Here is a 10,491-nt window from a genome sequence, read left to right as displayed (position 1 = left end):
CGAAGGTGTTTGTGTAAAGCGTCTGAGAAGTCCCTGTAGAAATGGTTTACATTATGCATAATGCATGCTGATAATTGCCCACTTAATGTTTTAACTGAAGAGGTGCAGTATTCTTAATTTGCGGTCATGGGGGAGGGGTGGTCACACAGTCTGCAGGCTTTTGTTCCAGCCTTGTACTACAACGCCTTATACAGTGCCTTCGGAAAGTATTCAGACCCCTTGACTTTTTCAACATTCTGCTAGGTTGCAGCCTTATTCTAAAATTGATTAAATTGTTTTTTTTCCCCCCTCAATCTACACACAATACCCCATAATGACAAAGCAAAAATAGTTTTGGTGGTTCCAAACTTCTTCCATTTAAGAATGATGGAGGATACTGTGCACGTGGGGACCTTCAATGCTGTGTAAATGTTTTGGTACCCTTCCCCAGACAATTCCTTCAAACTCATAGCTTGGTTTTTTTCTCTAACATGCACTGTCAACTGTGAGACCTTATATAGACAGGTGTGTGCTTTTCCAAATCATGTCCAATCAATTGAATTTACCACCGGTAAGTGTTTCTACAACAATCGAGTGGTAGAAACAAATCAAGGATGATCAATGGAAACAGGATGCACCTGAGCTCAATTACGAGTCTCATATCAAAGGGTCTGAATCTTCATGTAAATATGGGATTTTTTTTTTTTTTTTTTTTTTTTGCAAAGATTTCTAAAAACCTGTTTTCACTTTGTCATTATGGGGTATTGTGTGTAGATTGCGTATAGATTTTTCTTCATTTATTTAATCCATTTTAGAGTAAGGCTGTAATGTAAAATATGGAAAAGGTAAAGGGGTCTGAGTACTTTCCAAAGGCACTGTATATAAGGGTTTGATGATTGGTTGAAACAGATACATTGAAGAGCACTGCATGGAATTGAGGCATATCAACTGCAAAGCACTATAATTTCTCAAGCCACTTTTGAACCACTTTTGATTTGCTCTGAGGTATACACTGTATGCACGAGTAGAGCTCATTTGCAGCTTACTGATCATATCAGTGCTGTCTCCATAGAGCATTTAGTCTGGTAGACTTTTGACAGCATAACAAAGAAGACCCCCCCCCCACAAACAATTTTGTATAGAGGGGGGCCATGTTATGGGGTTATTCAATCTCCAGAGTACTTCTAAAAATCTCTTTTGACAAATCTCTAATAGACTAGCTTTTATGAAATAAAATAAATCGCTTTTGTTGTAAACAAAAACCAAGTTCCCTTGTAGTTTTTTTTTTTTAAACAAATGGAACGGAAGACGCTCTTCTGTGAACTTGCTTAGTTTTCCAACTTTCGTGTCATTACAAAAAACAAATATCTACCGCCATCCACTGTAAGCTAGTGGCACTTTCGGTCTGTGGCCAACCCATTCATTTTCATTGAGAAGAGCGCATTCTACCGCAGGCTTACAGGGAGTTGAGTTAAGACCAAGGTTATTATAATGTGTTTTTGTATACATTTTGATTTATATTAGTTGTTAAACGTTCATTTCAAATTCAGTTGAATTTCAGTTAGATGAACAGCTGACTGAAGACGGGACGTGGATTCGAGTCCGTTTCAGCGATAACATGGACTCTTATGAAGAAAAAAAAAGTGTTAAGTAAAATACAAGTAACAAATCATTAAACAGCAGCAGGAAAATAACAATAGGGAAGCTATTTACAGGGGGTACCGGTACATTTACAAAATTATACTGATTGGCCAGATGGAGGCACTAAAACAAGAGAGAGAAAACGCAAACTTAGGAAAAAGGTCACGCCCCTCATTCCGTTTTGTCACAAAATTCACTACATATACCCCTCTCCTCACAAGGAACAAATTTGCTACATGGGCCCCTCTCCTCACAAGGAACACATTTGCTACATGGGCCCCTCTCCTCACGAGGAACACATTTGCTACATGGGCCCCTCTCCTCACAAGGAACACATTTGCTACATGGGCCCCTCTCCTCACAAGGAACACATTTGCTACATGGGCCCCTCTCCTCACAAGGAACAAATTTGCCACATGGGCCCCTCTCCTCACAAGGAACGCTGCATCAATCGATCGTCGGGGACGTTTACTGTTCCATTGTTTTTATTTAGCTTAGAGTTTTATAAAACATTTCTATTATGTATTTTATATTAGTTTGAGTTTTAGTGTTAGGGACAGAAAGTAGCAATGTCTTCCATGTTAGCCAGTGATAGCTAGTGCTAGTGATGCACAAGCTAGACCTATTTAAAACATTGCGTCAACCCCCATTAGATTCTGATTCTTATGCAGGCGAATCAATAACGAATGTGGTTGTGGGGATGGCAGGCCTTTGTGTTGATTGCTCTGAGACATTCTTGGGAGCCATGTTTCATGCACTTTTCTTTTACCTTCACAGATTGAGAAGGTATGGACAATCTGTGTGGCGTATGACGTATGGTTTGCTCAGGATAGGTCGATTTAGAAAAGAGGTTTGATGAGACACAACCTCAATAATCATAGATGTAAAACTGTCATTTGCGATCATTTACACGTACATGAGCAAGTAATCACTCCACAGTCTACAGTTGAATAGAACGCCATGTAAAACGATCAGACACCGGAGGTTGTATTGTCACAGGCTGACAACAGGGAAAGAACACTGCTCATTTGGCAATTAAAGATGTCAAATAAGACATGGCATTAGAATTGGCCATCGTGGTCGTTATCCCGGGTCATGCCGGAGGAGAGGCATGCATTTAGAAATCTCTTCCTCCCAACCAGACTTTTCACTCGTGTTAGTCATGATGTGTAGGCTGAGGATCCCATGAGTCACATCAGAGGCATTTGAGTCAACTCTCTCCAACATAATGTACTGTTCTTTCTAGAGACAAACACACACACACAATGCAAGCAGCAACACTAGAAGGAACATAATATAATGGTAAAAGGGGAGAGAATGAGAGAGATTGTGTTTATAGAGTGTTCCAAGAAGAAGACAATTGGATGTCAACCATTAAAACGACATTTCAAACTTTCCCAAAGAGTTTCAAGACTGGAACATGTGTTTTTCCTCCCCAACTAAACCTCATTTTCTAGGAAAAGCTTGTGGCGGAGCTGAATTTAAACTCTGCTCTGACTTATAGGGCTAAATGTCCATTTTCTCCTCTGCCTCTCTCACTCTGCCCCACTCGATTAGGTCAGCAGTGACTGTCTGTCTGGCATCATATCTACTGCTAATGTATTTCCATGGTCTAGCGTGCATTAGTTCCAATTGTATCTTTGAATCAGGATTGTAGTAGACCATCCAACCTGGTAAAAGTGCTTGAAATATCTTTTGCTTGTTAAGCCCCCTAAGGTCGATGTACACCCCCCCCCCCCCCCCCCCCCCGCGGAAATCAAATTAGCATAATACAAAATCCCCATTAAAATCTGTCAGTTTAAACTAGAGATTTGCATTGGATGCGTCTCAATCCACCACATCCGCCTATGTAACACCTCCGCATCAGCGGTGAAAGGTGACAGAGCTAGAGCGGTGTTTGTCAGACCATGAGACATCCTGGAAATTGGTTTTCTAACAAAATTGTCTGTAGCATCCAAACGGTTTGGCCTACAAACTATTGTATGGAAAGATGAGAATCTCATGAACACGTACATGTTGGCATGGGTCCCCAGATTCTTTCTGATTAGTTAGCGGGGGATCTACACTGTCTGAGAAAAGTGTTTTTGTTTGCTAAAGGCCACGTTTGACAGATCTTGTGCTCTCTGCACAGTGCACATAGGCTACACCTTCAGGAATAGGAAAATAGTATTTGCTATTCATTCAGTAATCAAACCTTTCCTGCAAATAGTAATAAAGAAAACCAGTGTGTCAGCAATCAGGCACTTCTGATTCACACTCTTCGGAAAAGCAGAGATTTGAACAGGGTATGAGTAACATCTGATACCACCTCAGTGGCCTTGTGGTTAGAGTGTCTGCCAGAGATTGGACGTTTGGGAGTTTGATGCCTGGCCGAGTTATACCAAAGACTGTAAAAATGGGACCCGATATGAGACCCGATATGTCTCTGCATGGCACTCAGCATTAAGGAGACACTGTAGATTGGGGGTAAGTCCCTGTGATAGACTAGCGTCTCGTCCAGAGGGTGTACTTGTACATTATAGCTGACTCACGCTACAGAAACAGGCGATAGGCTCCTGCTCCTATGCGCCATCCCGGGCTCGCACAAGGCTACCTACTTACGATTAACCTCTATTTTAGTGGCCTGACACAAAGGGGAGCCTCCGGTAACAGCAACCCCATAACAGAAGCCACTGGAAACTATGTCAAATGAAAAACGATTCCTCAAGAAAAGCTATTTTGACATTGTTTGCCTCGCAAGTGCCTTTGTGCCCTTGCCGATGTCTTATTTAAGTTATAGGTCAATTGTTACTAAGAGACCAGGATGGAATAAAACTCTGCATATTGTGTGGTCTAGCCTACACAACCCTCAACAATTGAAGATCAGTTTCATCTACTGTACATACCAGACATCATATCAGATGGAACTATTGTACACTATAGCAACCATTTTATATTTTTTGTCAATTCACTTATACATTTGTAATTAGTAGGTTTTGTTACCTGTTTTAAACATTTTTATTGTATACTGTATTTTTTTAAATCGTTTACTGTATTGTATATTGTTTTTTTGTGTTGTGGTTTTCATATAAACCCTTGGGCTTCCAACCACACTGTTTTTATCGGTATTGTTGTCTATCACTTGTTTTCTTCAGGGCATATAAATTAAACTTAATTCAAACTCACAAGCACATCTTCCCGAATTGTCCTATATTTGTTTACTAGCCTGCTGAATAGGTTGGACAAGATTGGGACCAAGATATATGTAATTGCAGTGGAGGTTTTCATTATTTTCTTCACCTGTTGACAAATCTGAAAAAAAGCTTGAGAGTAAGAGTTAGACGAGTAAAAAGCCTTGTTACGCAGTCATGTAAATCCCATCTCACATCTATTGCTGTCCTCATTTGGACCCCTCCTATTGTTGCAATTTCCTACAACACCAGTAACACACAGGAAGTTTCTCTCCAAAGAGTCATGCCCATGGAGGGTTTTGGAGCTGCAGTGTGAACAATTATTTGTGTTGAGGGAATAAATGGACGTATTCACACAGGGAAAAAAATATAAAATAAATTGGACATCTCTTAGCCACTAATGCAGTGTGGACCATTAGAGTGACTAGTATGTGCAGTCTCTTCGGTAACATGTAGCGCCTCTTGGAACCATCAGTGTCTTCCCCAGGCATACGTGGTAGAAAGACAATTGACAGGAAGATAACCTCTGTACTGTCATGCACTCTCAACAAGACCCTTCTACATAAGAAGAGCGGGGGGTATTTTCGATATTCTACGTGGCCTACTGTTTGCACCTGGATTTCCAATACATTTTTTTTTAATGTTCAAAAGTGGTGACCCTGATGTCTCCGTTTGCCCGAGGTCATTCCCAGATAAAGAGGAAATGGAATACAAAGAACAGTCACATTATTAAACCATCTTCCTGTGGCATTGAAGAATGAATTGGCTCAGCAAGGTCTAACAATGTTTCAAGTGGTAAGCGGAACTAATCCATTCAGAGTTTCTCCCAGATGAAATATTCTCACTTTAATTGCCTTATTTAGATTTCAATTTAAGGCAGCAAAACTGTGAAAACTGTGCAAAGGGGTGTGTAGACTTTTGCTAGACACTGCATCCTAGTGTCCCAGAGGGGTTAGTTTACCTTGGGTCTAGCATAAGTCTTTGTTATCCAAAACTTCCATCTTACATTACCTAACAACACTATCAACGGGTGACCATCAATGTGTCCCCAGGTACAGTGGGTAGCCAACTAGCCAACTTTCTGAACCAAAATAAATGTTAATGTTAAAAAGTGATGACCCCATTACACAGGGATGCTGGCCCATGTTGACTCCAATGCTTCCCATAGTTGTGTCAAGTTGGCTGGATGTCCTTTGGGTGGTGGAACATTCTTGATACACACGGGAAACTGTTGAGTGTCAAAAACCCAGCAGTGTTGCAATTCACGACACAAACTGGTGTGCCTGGCACCTACTACCATAGGCACTTAAATGGCAATACACACCCCATGTCTCAATTGTCTCAAGGCTCAAACATCCGTCTTTAACATGTCTCCTCCCCTTCATCTACACTGATTGAAGTGGATTTAACAAGTGACATCAACATCAAGATCGTAGCTTTCACCTGGATTCACCTGGTCAGTCTATGTTTTGTATACTCAGTGTATATTTTCTTGTCAAGAGAACCATCTTCCTGTGCCATTTTGGAATGAATTGATTCAGCAAGATCTATTAGGGTTTCATGTGATAAGCGGAACTTACCCACTTGTAGAATTTTAAAGTATTTTTTCCCAAACGGAAAAAAACTCTCACTGTAAGTACTTTGTAGGTAAAAGCCAACAAAACTCTCCAAATTGGTTATTTTCAATCCCACAGTCATAGTGCTCAGTAGTAATAAGTTGGTTCCAGGTCTGAACCACTGAAGTCAAATAGGGTATAAATAAATAGAAAAGGGGGTGCCTGTGTCCCAAATGGCACCCTATTTCTTACATAGCACTGTACTTTAAAAAATAATATCGGTCATGGTCAAAAGTAGGGAATTAGATGCCATTTGGAATGCAGCCACTTACTTCCCATCTTTATCTGAAGATATAGTTTTGCCACATAATGAACCCATTGCGCTCACCCACCTAATTGAACTAGTCTTACTATTAGCTACCAATCAACTATTCAAGAGTTCAATTGACTATTATCTCTGCTAGATCTTCTCTGTCATCTAGTGGTGTCAAGTCAAATTGCACTGCTGTAGTGTACCACTGTCACTGAATTTGACAGAGGTTTTCAAACCTATTTCAACTGTTCCCTCTCCAAAGCTCTGAAGATTATTCGGTCACCACAGTCAAATACATTTTTCAAACGAGGACCCGGTCTCAAGATGGGACAAAGAACTTGGGATACACAGGTGGTTTGGTTAATAGAACTTTCAAATTCAATTTCTGCATAAATTGGTCATTAAATCTTATTTGATCTTCATCTAAGTCACAACAATAGACATATATAGTGTGCTTAAAAACTAATAACACACACATTTTTGTATTTTTCTTGTCTATATTGAATACATCATTTAAACATTCACAGTGTAGGTTAGAAAAAGTATGTGAACCCATAGGATAATGACTTCTCCAAAAGCCAAGTGGGAGTCAGTGGTCAGCTAACCTGGAGTCCAATCAGTGAGACGAGATTGGAGATGTTGGTTAGAGCTGCCTTGACCTATAAAGAAAACACTCACAAAATTTGAGTTTGCTATTCACAAGAAGCATTGCCTGATGTGAACCATGCCTCAAACATAAGAGATCTCAGAAGAAGATGAAGTGTTGACTTGCACAAAGCTGGAAAGCGTTACAAAAGTATTTCTAAAAGCCTTGATGTTCATCAGTCCACGGTAAGACAAATTGTCTATAAATGGAGAAAGTTCAGCATTGCCACTCTCCCTAGGAGTGGCCATCCAGCAAAGATGACTGCAAGAGCACAACGCAGAATGCTCAATGAACTTAACAAGAATCCTTGAGTGTCAGCTAAAGACAGAAATCTCTGGAACATGCTAGCATCTCTGTTGGCGAGTCTACGATACGTAAAACACTAGACAAGAATGGTGTTCATGGGAGGACACCACGGAAGAAGCCACTGCTGTCCAAAAAAACATTGCTGCACGTCTGAAGTTTGCAAAAGTGCACCTGGCTGTTTCACAGTGCTACTGGCAAAATATTATGTGGACAGAGGAAATTACAGTTGAGTTGTTTGGAAAAAAAAGACACAGCACACCAACATCAAAACCTCATCCCAACTGTAAGGTTTGGTGGAGGGAGCATCATCGTTTGGGGCTGCCTCAGGGCTTGGACAGCTTGCTATCGTCGACGGAAAAATTAATTCCCAAGTTTATCAAGACATTTGCAGGAGAATGTTAATTGAATCTCAACAGAAGTTGGGTGACAACGACCCAAAACACAGAAGTGAGACAAGGGATATCCTTGTCTCATCGCGCACCAGCGACTCCTGTGGCAGGCCAGGCGCAGTGCACGCTAACCAAGGTTGCTAGGTGCACGGTGTTTCCTCTGACACATTGGTGCGGCAGGCTTCCGGGTTGGATGCACGCTGTGTTAAGAAACAGTGCGGCTTGGTTGGGTTGTGTATCGGAGGACGCATGACTTTCAACCTTCGTCTCTCCCGAGCCCGTACGGGAGTTGTAGCGATGAGACAAGATAGTAGCTACTAACAATTGGATACCACGAAATCGGGGAGAAAAAGGGGGTAAGAATTTTTATAAAAAAATAAAACTATAGTTTGTTAACAAGAAATTTGTGGAGTGGTAGAAAAATTCATTTGAATGAAGTTTACTTAAGTGTCTGTAAACTTCTGACATCAACTGTAGCTAGATAAAGTGTATGCAATGACTAGCAAAGACAGAGAAAGGGGACTGAAGAAGTTCAACCCTTTATTCAATGAATTTCAATACAGCACATGGATTGGGCGCAGGTCTCTGATTGCGCAGAGATGACCTGCAGGAACTTCCTGCAGGAATGTGTTGTCTTGCTGAGGTCTTCTCTGTTGCTTATTAGCATTTCACATTTTTGAGAGCAAATTGAGGCAAATATATTGATAAAACTCACCTTGTCCGAAAGAGAATTACAGTTATCAAAACATTCAGGCCAAAGTAAGGCTACACCACACATCAGTTTGAATTGTTTGGAAAATTCACTGACATTTCCTAGCGACAATAGTCCTTCTGCCGTAAAGTCTTAGAGCCCCAAAAACTTCTCAGTTGCAGATATGATGTCTAGCTTCTTGGACTTCTTAGGCACTTGTGCTTTACAATTGTGGCTATAAATGACACAAAATCCACTTTCTTCACAATGAGTGTGCCCAGATAACTCAATTGACTTAAAACACTAGCAACTGGTTGCAATGCATCCACCACCAAATTTTCAACAAGGCTGCCTCTTGCCCCTCTGACTCTCTTCAACGTCTCCACATACAGTACCAGACAGAAGTTTGGACACACCTACAAATTTCAGGGGTTCTCTTTATTTTTGACTATTTTCTACATTGTGGAATAATAGTGAAGATATCAACTAAGAAAAGACACTTAAGGAATCATGTAGTAACCAAAAATCAAAGTATCTTTTATATTTGAAATTCTTCAAAGTAGCCAGCCATTATCTCCCAACCAACACCCTGCAAGAGTTCTTAACACGTAGCCCCTAACCTTAATAACTCATTGTAAATGTAAACTTCTGGAAGTCCCAAGGATCCCGGTTAACACGGACCATTCGATTATTAGAGTTCCGGATGTAGGAGGAACGTTAGTTAACTGAGAAAGAACTATCAGAGATGTGATCCTCATTCCGCCTGACTCTTTATTTTCTGACAAACCGTAGCTAGGTACAGTGCCTTGCGAAAGTATTCGGCCCCCTTGAACTTTGCGACCTTTTGCCACATTTCAGGCTTCAAACATAAAGATATAAAACTGTATTTTTTTGTGAAGAATCAACAATAAGTGGGACACAATCATGAAGTGGAACGACATTTATTGGATATTTCAAACTTTTTTAACAAATCAAAAACTGAAAAATTGGGCGTGCAAAATTATTCAGCCCCTTTACTTTCAGTGCAGCAAACTCTCTCCAGAAGTTCAGTGAGGATCTCTGAATGATCCAATGTTGACCTAAATGACTAATGATGATAAATACAATCCACCTGTGTGTAATCAAGTCTCCGTATAAATGCACCTGCACTGTGATAGTCTCAGAGGTCCGTTAAAAGCGCAGAGAGCATCATGAAGAACAAGGAACACACCAGGCAGGTCCGAGATACTGTTGTGAAGAAGTTTAAAGCCGGATTTGGATACAAAAAGATTTCCCAAGCTTTAAACATCCCAAGGAGCACTGTGCAAGCGATAATATTGAAATGGAAGGAGTATCAGACCACTGCAAATCTACCAAGACCTGGCCGTCCCTCTAAACTTTCAGCTCATACAAGGAGAAGACTGATCAGAGATGCAGCCAAGAGGCCCATGATCACTCTGGATGAACTGCAGAGATCTACAGCTGAGGTGGGAGACTCTGTCCATAGGACAACAATCAGTCGTATATTGCACAAATCTGGCCTTTATGGAAGAGTGGCAAGAAGAAAGCCATTTCTTAAAGATATCCATAAAAAGTGTTGTTTAAAGTTTGCCACAAGCCACCTGGGAGACACACCAAAAATGTGGAAGAAGGTGCTCTGGTCAGATGAAACCAAAATTGAACTTTTTGGCAACAATGCAAAACGTTATGTTTGGCGTAAAAGCAACACAGCTCATCACCCTGAACACACCATCCCCACTGTCAAACATGGTGGTGGCAGCATCATGGTTTGGGCCTGGTTTTCTTCAGCAGGGACAGGGA

This window comes from Oncorhynchus clarkii, chromosome 32 (genome assembly GCF_045791955.1).
Source record: "Oncorhynchus clarkii lewisi isolate Uvic-CL-2024 chromosome 32, UVic_Ocla_1.0, whole genome shotgun sequence".
Lineage (NCBI taxonomy): Eukaryota > Metazoa > Chordata > Actinopteri > Salmoniformes > Salmonidae > Oncorhynchus > Oncorhynchus clarkii.
The sequence above is the reverse complement of the archived record's forward strand: the minus strand, read 5'-3'. Positions refer to the sequence as shown.